Genomic DNA, 11,056 nt, shown 5'->3' with positions numbered 1-11,056 from the left:
CAAAACAAATAAATCTCATGACCACAAGTATCCGTGAATTCAATCCAAAGTGCTTCCTGCCCAAGCAATCGTAGTCCGACGACGTCTGCTTTTCCCTTTTCACGGCACATATCCAGATTCTCGGACGAACCGAGCACATGAAAACTGACCTTCAAACCTTTCTCGACACTTTTGGTACGGCCCCAGTCGCGGCGTTTTGACAAGAAGGCAGGTTTTTGTCTGGTTCCTTTCAAAACAACGCAGGAATACACGTCTGGCATGGGGACTTCTGCCCACAGCCCCAGACCGGAAGTGCGACCGACACGCCACCACCGCGCTGTGACGTCACAGAGATGAGTTTGTGTATAAGTCGCACTTCCGTATATCGAGCCATTTTTACAAAAAAGTTTATATATCAGTCGCACCTTTGTATAAGTCGCACCTCTTTGCATGGTTTACGCTTTTCTTTTTACGCTGATCGGTACCGCGAGACCGGAATTTCTCATTGGTAATCAGCTGGTTCATACGTACTGTACCGTTTGACGCCTGATGATGTTTAGATTAGCGAGAAATGCCTAGAGCACGGCACTCTCTGGCAGGGGCAGTCAGGATATTCGGAACTGAAGGACGCAAAATGAGCTGGCCAGCTTTACTCAAGCGTACGCATGCTGAGCAAACGAAAGTTTAACGTGCCAGAAACCTGTCAACAGTGGCTAGGCTTAGTGGGCGGCCCACTAAGCCTAGCCAGGGAGACAATACGAACGTATTACCTTGAAGTGTTATTGGAGTGAGGCAAGATATGGAACCATGACTGAATTAGGCTACGTCAACAAAACTTTTATTATCACTGCCACACTGTCCAGTCAATAAAGCCATTGAATTCCTTGCTTTCCGAGTCACTTTGGAAGAGTGCGGCGATCACTGGATCTAACGCGATGGGCTCTTCGTCGTCGTCAGGCCCGCTGCTGTAGTCGCTTTCAGCGGCACCTCTCAGGTACAGATTCAATGAGACCGGCTTTTCTGAAACCGGTGGCTATAGTCCCTATGGAGACGGAGTTCCAGGCTTCACTGACCCACTCGGCCACCTCGCCCAATGACGCGTGCCTCATGCACCCAGTTTTCGTGAAACTTTGGTCACCTGCTTGTCATCCAGGTTTCCCACAAACGCCGCAGGACAGCTTTGAAGCTGCAGTTCACGGAAATGTTTAGTGGCTGCAGCATCTTCGTCATGCCGCCAGGAATTATGACCGGGATGCAGTTCTTCGCTTTGATGTTGGTCTTGACCAAATCGGTCATGTGCGCCCTCATGCTGTCCATAACTAGAAGGCCCTCATTCGTGTGAAAGAATCCGTCCGGTCGCCGTGGGGAGCATTTCTCCAGCCAGAGCCCCATCATCTGTCCATCCAGCCTTTCACGTTGCATTGGATGACGACTCCGGGCGGAAAACTGTCTTTAGGCATAGTCTTTTTCTTAAAAATAATCATGGGCGGCAATTTGGTGCCATCAGCGCAGAAGCCAACACGACGGTAAAATCCGATTTCTCGCGGCCGATTGTTCTTACACTGACAGTCTTTTCGCTCTTCTTGGCCACGGTCCTGCCCATCAGGATATCAAAAGTCAGAGGGACTTCGTCCATGTTGACAATTTGGTTAGGCCTAACATCATGGGTTTGAATTTGTTCCCTGACGAATGCCTGGAAACTCGCCGTCTTTTCCTTGAAATCATCTGGAGGTTTCTGGCAGACTGTTGTGCGGGCTCTGATAGCTAGCTGGTGCCGTCTCATGAAGCGGAAGCACCAAGACGGCCCTCCGACAAAGTCAACCACGTTCATATCTTTTGGCAATGTTTGTGCCTTCAGCCGTAGCAGTGTATGACCACGTGGAAAAGAATTTATCTCAAACACTTATCTGTGCCATGGTATTGTAATTTATCCTGAGGGTGCAGCCAAATTTTGGATTGCTTTTGCAACAATATTGGGGAAAATATTTATTTATTGAAAGATTGACAGACGAAGACTAATATTTGTCGGGACCCAGATTATGTTTCTTCACGTCTTCCCGGTGTTTTGATAGTTGTTTCAAACAAAAATGAGAAGGAAGGAAGGCAAGATAATCATTGCGTCGACTTTATTGCTCTTTTTGTTCATTCAGTTTTGTTCAGCCCACGAGAAAGTTTTGCCTCGGTTGTATGGAAAAGGCTGAACTCCATTTGTGTCCGCAGAGAAACATCGCCATTTTTAACTGTAACTTTTGATTGAGCCAAGCATTTTTTCCAAAATTTCACAAAACAAAATGATAAATTACAGTACCCTAGCCGCCCAAAACAATTTTTATTATTCTTGTTCTATAGATTTGTTATAATTGACCCACAAAGTATACATAGCATCTCACAAATAGCAGATGTTAGATCCGTATTAAATGTCTGTACTTGAATCACTGCTAAGCTGACGGGGCAGTGAAAGCTACGTACTCTGTCTCTAGATCAGTCAGTTACCTGCCGCTCAGTGCCTGATGCATTCTATGCCCGTACCTACCCGGAGAGTATGACCACGTTGTATGCGTGCAACCTTTCATTCATTGTTCCTACGAGCATGTAGCTTCTACCGCCCTGTCAGCCTAGCAGTGAACGTACTACTCATTTGCTTGAGAGCTTGACCATTCATTTTTAAGGTTGGGACTCAATTTGTTGTGCAGGTGCTTTGGACGTGCATTTTGAGCATGCTGTTTGTTGCCCACGAAGCCTTACTATTGCCTATAGAATTTTTGTCATCTCTTTCACATTTCGGCACGAGTATATCATGTCCGTATATCATATTCCTCTCAAGACGACATCTGAAAGGCAAAGTGGAAGTACCTGAGGGATAACTATGCCAAGGAGGTGGCCAAGGTGGCAGGAACAGAGCCCAGTATCTGTGGAACCTCAGACGTCTACAAGTTAAAGGGGATCTGCTTTGGCAGCTTGAGCTTCCTGACTGGCACCTCCACTGTTCCGCAAAGTTATACTTTTCATATTTCCCATTGGTTACCGTATATCGCATCGTCATGCAGTTTACTTAGTATGCAGCTACAAGGTTTTTTCTGTCAATTACGCAAGTCAGAGGCTGCAGGAACGTAAGCAAAGCCAGTCCAGCACTCAAATTGGAGGTAAGATAGCATAGAATGTATTTTAACGTCTCCTCATCAGTATGTTAGTGTGTTTATAGTCACGTTTCCATGTGCCAATCACAAGTGATCATGTGCGATGAAACTCTTCTAATGAATTCTATGAGTGCCTCCATCATGCAGCCAGGCATCTGGATATACCACAGGTGCAACCAAGCCAACTGATGACCAAGATCCTCTGGTGACTATTTGCCCGTCTTTACTTTCTTTTTGGTCTTTCAGAATGAGCATAGACTGTAACTTACAAAAGCTATTTGTTTTCGTTTTTTGCGTGTGTTCCTCTATGCAGTGCTTCCACCTAGTGGCACTTCCTTTGACTTTACAGCTGCTTCATTTCATAATGCCGACAGCACCACCCTGCCCCCCCCCTCTCCCCTCCCCCCTTGATGCATTTTTAATGACCCTTATCTCTTCAATACTGAGCACACTGCCTAACCACCTAGATGAGGGGTCATCTAGTGGCACAGTGTAAACCCTCTGCCCAAGTGCAGTCGCTGGGCCGAACAGAAGATTTTTTTTGGTCTGTGTATTTTGTACAAGGAAAGCCATCGTAGCTTTCCGATTTTAATTTGGTTTGACATTAGTGGTTGATATTTCACTTCAAACTTGAACCTGGTATCCTCGCGGATGAAAAAGCTTTAAAGCTTTATCTCAACTATTCCGACAGCGCAGTATACTTCATTTCAGCATAACCTTGAAAAAGGTTAGAGCTGCATCCCTCACAAGGCAGTCGGAGCAACTGAGTGAGGTATGTGACAGCCCTTTGCAAGAGGATTGCAACCTCGAACAGTATACTTTTGCATGTCTCGCTCCTACAGTCATTAGCTGGCCAGGCCATTCATTTAACTGTTTTGCAAAGTTATGTTGAAACGGATTGTACCGAGTCAAATCACTCAATTTTCTTGTTGCAAAGACACCGCTAACAAAAACTCTTTAAACTCACAGTATTATGTGATTTGAGGAAGGAGGACTCGAACATCTGTATTTTTCAGAAATAAGATCAGACAGACTTCTGGCAAGTTCAAGATTTTTATTCAGCGGAGCTTGCTCATCTTTAAGTAGATTATGAGATGGAGGACTCGTTCGCAGTGTTTTTTCATGAGGAGTAAGAGGACTCATTCAGTTAATTTTAGGGGTGTGCGAATACCGAATAGTAGTTTTCGAATCGAATACCGAATCGAATCAAGAAAAAAAAGCCGAATATCGAATCGAATATCGAATAGTGATTTTATTTGTAGGAATTTTTCAAAGTGTGCTGCGAATGAGATTATTATATGGGCAGAGTATGCACCTGTTGCAGAATATGCATCTTGTGCAGAACAAAAGCTAAAATGTAAAAAAAATTCTGGTGAAAAAAAAAAAATAAATAAAAGTAGTTGCTGTTGGATGTTTGGCACTAAAGATCCAATTTTATGGCACAAATATAATCTATCTTCCCTAAACGTCACACAAAAACCAAAGTTACAGCCACGCATGTCTTTTTTAAGCCGAACCTAACACCGCGACTTTTTTTTAGAAATGTTTGCATATCTCAGAAAAGGGGTATTTTGCGATATTTGGTTTTCATTATAAGGAAGAAAAAGGGCACCCGGGATTTTATTTCACGTAAATAAACAGATAGGTGTTAAATCTTAGTAAACAGGCTTAAACAATATAATCTGAAGTAAGAAAAAAAAAAGCGTGGTTAGGTGGCGCAAGACACCGCTCAACTGCCGCTATGCATCTATTTTTCCGTCTATCTATCCTGTTTTAGAGAGCCTTGATTTAAAAGAGGGAGCAAGCGAAACTGAAACCACGGAGATGGCTCCAGTGCAGATTGGTCGTAAGTGCGCATGTGTTGTGTTGTCGCGAGGAAAAGGGCGAGCAAACAGAAGGGTGACGACGCCTGCTCTCCCTGCCCTGCCTGCCCGATCCCGATCGACGCTTTCGTTTTTTCGTCACCTTCTCGCAGTTCGTAATTCAAACGCGGCTATCGAACGGTTCGAAACCCTCTCAAATCTAGGCACACTATTTTCCCGTTCCGTTCCGTTCCGAATCAGAATTTGCGGCTTGAGGTTCCAAAAGAACGACGACGATAACTCGGCTGGTTTTATCGGCGTGTTTAACGTGGCTTTCTCTCTGTGATCGTGCAGTCGCCGATTTCTGTGAGCGCGGCAGGTGTGTTTTACATCGGTGTTTCAATTTGAAACGAAGGGCTTAACTCGTGCAAAGAATTAGGCATGGCAACAATTCCTCTCTGGAAGCGGCGCAAACGGGATGTTTCGGTTGTGATTCAAGGGTAGATTGCTTTACGATTATGAGTAAATCTGCATGCTATAAAGATTGTGGCGTTCGTTACTTTTCTTTTTTCTAACCTGTGTGTTAGATTTTTGTGGAATAGTAGGACCAAGAGCTGTTTTTCACATGGTTTGTCTAACATCACGGCGCTTACATCGGGGGGGGAAAACGGCTTTTTTTGTCAGCTTCGCGGCGATTGCGCGTCTTTGCCCGAATATATTGAATATTCGAGTGACCGAATACTAGGAATTCGATTCGCGAATCGAATTATTCTGGAACTTTCTATTCGATTCGAATTCGTATATTCGAGTATTCGCACACCCCTAGTTAATTTTTACATTGGCTTCCCATGTTGGCGCTTTCGAACCTAAAGAGTACACTGATGCTCGCAGTGTAAACGGATGTTTTTGAGGATAAAGCAGACATATTCACATATGCTTTTGCAAATGACGGATCAAAGAGCTCTACACCTCTGCGTGGCTTTTAATTAGTACATTCAACTTTCCTGTTTGCATCTTGGCAAAAAAAATTGACAACTAATATGTGTATTGAGAAGGTGCTCAAGTGTTATGTAGGCTAGATTTTAGAAATCAGTGCAGTGCTAAACAATTTAAGCCTAAATAACCTTTTCTTCACAATTGCGGATAATTTTAAGTGTGCACCAGCATATCCCAAAGACACACACACACACTTGTTCCCCATCTGGCCCGACCCCACATTAACTTCGCGTCTCCTCGGCCAGCTGCTTCAAAGGGTTGCTGATCTAGAGTGCTTGGCTTTTATTGACAGTGGCAAATTTGTTTCCAGGACCCACCTTCGCCCTTCCAGGACTCAGCTGTTTCCTTGGCTGCACAGCGTGGACTAGAGACAGAGAGTACACATTCACCAAGCCCAACCCCTGCAGATATGAAGGAAGTGACCGAGTTGCCTGCTGCGCCTCAACCTGCTGGTGTTCAGCCAGTAAAGCGAAAGACGTCCATGGATAGTGGAAACACACCGATAGAGCAGGTCCTGAGAGCAGCCGCTGCTAACCCGGGGTTCTCAGACTGCCCTCCAGAGCACACGGACAAGATAGCAGAGTCCCCGGCACAGAACCGTTCGTTCATGCAGCGAATGGTTGTTGACAGGCGCCGGCATTTCATCCGTCAGATAAGGGGCCTAGCACATGATGAGCTAGTAGTTGGCTGCACAGCATGGATCAGAGAGTACACATCCACCAAGCCAACCCCTGCAGATGTGAAGGAAGTGACCCAGCCCCCTGCTGCTCCCCGACATGTGCCTCGGCCTGCTGGTGTTCGGCCAGTAAAGTGAAAGAGGTCCATGGATGGTGGAAACACACCAGTGGAGCAGGTCCTGAGAGCAGCCGCTGCTAACCCGAGGTTCTCAGACTGCCCTCCAGAGCACACGGACAAGATAGCAGAGTCCCTGGCACACAACCGTTCATTCATGCAGCGAATGGTTGTTGACAGGCGCCGGCATTTCATCCGTCAGATAAGGGGCCTAGCACATGATGAGCTAGTAGTTGGCTGCACAGCATGGATCAGAGAGCACACATCCACCAAGCCCAACCCCTGCAGATGTGAAGGAAGTGACCCAACCCCCTGCTGCTCCCAGACATGTGCCTCGGCCTGCTGGTATTCGGCCAGTAAAGTGAAAGATGTCCATGGATGCTGGAAACACACCAGTGGAGCAGGTCCTGAGAGCAGCCACTGCTAACCCGGGGTTCTCAGACTGCCCTCCAGAGCACACGGACATGATAGCAGAGTCCCTGGCACACAACCGTTCGTTCATGCAGCGAATGGTTGTTGACAGGCGCCGGCATTTCATCCGTCAGATAAGGGGCCTAGCACATGATGAGCTAGTAGTTGGCTGCACAGCATGGATCAGAAAGTACACATCCACCAAGCCCAACCCCTGCAGATGTGAAGGAAGTGACCCAACCCCCTGCTGCCCCCCACATGTGCCTCGGCCTGCTGGTGTTCGGCCAGTAAAGTGAAAGAGGTCCATGGATGGTGGAAACACACCAGTGGAGCAGGTCCTGAGAGCAGCCGCTGCTAACCCGAGGTTCTCAGACTGCCCTCCAGAGCACACGGACTAGATACCAGAGTCCCTGGCACACAACCGTTCGTTCATGCAGCGAATGGTTGTTGACAGGCGCCGGCATTTCATCCGTCAGATAAGGGGCCTAGCACATGATAAGCTAGTAGTTGGCTGCACAGCATGGATCAGAGAGTACACATTCACCAAGCCCAACCCCTGCAGATGTGAAGGAAGTGACCGAGCCCCCTGCTGCTCCCCGACATGTGCCTCAGCCTGCTGGTGTTCGGCCAGTAAAGTGAAAGAGGTCCATGGATGGTGGAAACACACCAGTGGAGCAGGTCCTGAGACCAGCCGCTGCTAACCCGAGGTTCTCAGACTGCCCTCCAGAGCACACGGACAAGATAGCAGAGTCCCTGGCACACAACCGTTCGTTCATGCAGCGAATGGTTGTTGACAGGCGCCGGCATTTCATCCGTCAGATAAGGGGCCTAGCACATGATGAGCTAGTAGTTGGCTGCACAGCATGGATCAGAGAGTACACATCCACCAAGCCCAACCCCTGCAGATGTGAAGGAAGTGACCCAGCCCCCTGCTGCTCCCCGACATGTGCCTCGGCCTGCTGGTGTTCGGCCAGTAAAGTGAAAGAGGTCCATGGATGGTGGAAACACACCAGTGGAGCAGGTCCTGAGAGCAGCCGCTGCTAACCCGAGGTTTTCAGACTGCCCTCCAGAGCACACGGACAAGATAGCAGAGTCCCTGGCACACAACCGTTCGTTCATGCAGCGAATGGTTGTTGACAGGCGCCGGCCTTTCATCCGTCAGATAAGGGACCTAGCACATGATGAGCTAGTAGTTGGCTGCACAGCATGGATCAGAGAGTACACATCCACCAAGCCCAACCCCTGCAGATGTGAAGGAAGTGACCGAGCCCCCTGCTGCTCCCCGACATGTGCCTCGGCCTGCTGGTGTTCGGCCAGTAAAGTGAAAGAGGTCCATGGACGGTGGAAACACACCAGTGGAGCAGGTCCTGAGAGCAGCCACTGCTAACCCGAGGTTTTCAGACTGCCATCCAGAGCACACGGACAAGATAGCAGAGTCCGTGGCACAAATTTGTTTGTTCATACAGCAAATGGTTGTTCACAGGCGCCGGCCTTTCATCCGTCAGATAAGGGACCTAGCACATGATGAGCCAGTAGTTGGCTGCACAGCATGGACCAGAGAGTACACATCCACCAAGCCCAACCCCTGCAGATGAGAAGGAAGTGACCGAGCCCCCTGCTGCTCCCCGACATGTGCCTCGGCCTGCTGGTGTCCGGCCAGTAAAGTGAAAGAGGTCCATGGATGGTGGAAACACACCAGTGGAGCAGGTCCTGAGAGCAGCCACTGCTAACCCGAGGTTTTCAGACTGCCATCCAGAGCACACGGACAATTAAGATAGCAGAGTCCGTGGCACAAATTTGTTAGTTCATGCAGCAAATGGTTGTTCACAGGTGCCGGCCTTTCATCCGTCAGATAAGGGACCTAGCACATGATGAGCTAGTAGTTGGCTGCACAGCATGGACCAGAGAGTACACATCCACCAAGCCCAACCCCTGCAGATGTGAAGGAAGTGACCCAGCCCCCTGCTACGGGGGGCTAAAAAAAAACGCCACCTTCGATTTTTTAAAAATTTGGGTACCCTGTTATACTCTATTTCGGCATTCATTTCTATTAAAAACATGTCGCATCATTTACTGTGAAAGAAGAAACAACTCCCCAAAGTAGGGTCCTTTTTCAAAGCCTACACTTAGCAGTGTCCTATACAAGAAGTGACTCTGAGTTCCAGTTTCATGAAACTTGCACAAATCTTTTATATACATTTATTCAGATGATTTCATTGATAAAAAGAGTGATCGGTCACACAGTAAAAGGGAGGAGAAACTATATACAGCATTTTACATAAGCGTACAAAGTGGTATCATATTAGAGACTAATGATTTGAGAAAAGATGATGCAGTGTGAAGTTGTACCTTCCGGTATATTTTACATATAGAGTAAAATAAATAACTTTACTTCCACACACAAAAACAAAGATATAATAGTAAGATATTTAGGTTGGCTGTGTATTTACGATTACAAACAATTTCAGGTGACGGATGCCATAGTGCCTAACTGGAGCAGCTTCGATGCTCTCGGTGTATGAATGAATCGTGGCAAGCCGATATATTTTATCCTGCTCGAGGATAACATTTTGGGATTTTTTTTATGGTGATCAGATAAAAATTATTAGTAACCACCAACAAAAACAGTAGGTTAAATACCCCGTGAAGAAAAATGTGATAAATAAGATGTCCCTGCATTCAAAATGAGCAGTCCTTGGGAAATCAAATTCGGCACTTTACGCTAAGGTTTTCCTCGCTGTACCCATTTAATAAAGTTGCTTCCAAGCAGATCCGACTGTCCGTGCTACATATACGTCACAGGTCCCATCTGTTGATGACTTGCTGAGCCGCCACGCGTGCCAAGACTGAATGCCAGGGAAGGCGCGCACCGTCAGCCACTCTTCTTTTTTTTGTTCACGATACCGAACAACCTCATTTTCGTCCAGATATACAAAATGCACGCCTTTCAGTTTCTTTGATAGAACGCTCACCATTGTCCTGGCCGTCTGAATTGCGCTTACTGAACGTTCTCTCAGGTTGTTCAGCGTGGCCTGGTGCTTCACGAGTCCGCCAACTCCGTCACATGCATTTTTCCCATGTCCAGATGCAGAAAATAACCACTGGGCTTGTGGGCAATCGTCCTTTGCAAATTGGTGAAGCTGGTAGCGATTCTTGAAATGACTGGCGGCGCCGTCACTTACGTACGTCACGTACGAGTATACCGCAACGTTGTCTTCAACCCACTCCTTCACTTTTTCTAGAGCCAAGCAAGCGTGAGCGGCGTCGTGACACAGGTCCTCACTGATGATTGCAAAGCTGTTTGTAGATTTTCTTGTCGTCACTACACATGTAAATATCGAAACTTGTTTTTTTTTCCAGTGATATGCTTGCACTTCGTCAAGAAGCATGATGGTCCAGTTTTCAGCAAAGTCAAAATGAAAGACAATGCTCCCGCGTTGCATGCACTGTTTTTCATCGTAGATCGCTTTACCTTGCGTTTGCCGGATATTGTTGTGAAGTACCCAACTTCCAACCGTCACTTGGATGACTTTTAGGAAAGTCTCAGGTTCCAAAGTTTTTTTCACAAGGTCGCCGGACTCCCATGTTGCAAGCACAATCTCTTCATCCTCCGGGATATCAAGTTCCTGGAGTGTAAGAAACTGGCCTTTTGGGCAGTGATCACAGTCTCCTTGAAGGCACAGTTCTGTTGCTGGGTCGCACAGAAATGCCGAGTTCATTTCACCAGTGTTGAATGTTGAGCGTGTAACGTTCTCTAGAGCGGCAATACAAAGATAATAATTGGCGCAGCGCACACAAACGCACACTTCCTGGTGTGGAATAGATTGGACCCATCTAGGGCGCAACGAATAAAATTTCGTTAGCCCAACGCCGGAATCGGGATGCTTGTCTTTGTATATACGGAAGGCCTCTCGTATTGAGCGTGTCATGAAGCGCTTT

General features: G+C 47.1%; 1 long non-coding RNA gene across 1 annotated transcript; it reads left to right on the top strand.

Moving 5' to 3' along the window:
* Positions 1–346: 346 nt before the first annotated feature.
* On the top strand, positions 347–6,489 carry LOC121834616. Its single transcript, XR_006077287.1, has 3 exons — positions 347–3,321; positions 3,828–3,888; positions 6,225–6,489. It is a non-coding gene; the product is annotated as an uncharacterized LOC121834616 (long non-coding RNA).
* Positions 6,490–11,056: the final 4,567 nt, after the last annotated feature.

The sequence above is a fragment of the Ixodes scapularis genome, unplaced genomic scaffold, assembly GCF_016920785.2.
Source record: "Ixodes scapularis isolate PalLabHiFi unplaced genomic scaffold, ASM1692078v2 ptg001857l_1___fragment_3__unscaffolded, whole genome shotgun sequence".
Classification (NCBI taxonomy): Eukaryota; Metazoa; Arthropoda; class Arachnida; order Ixodida; family Ixodidae; genus Ixodes; species Ixodes scapularis.
Note: the sequence above shows the minus strand (reverse complement) of the source record. Positions and strands in the feature narration are given on the sequence as shown.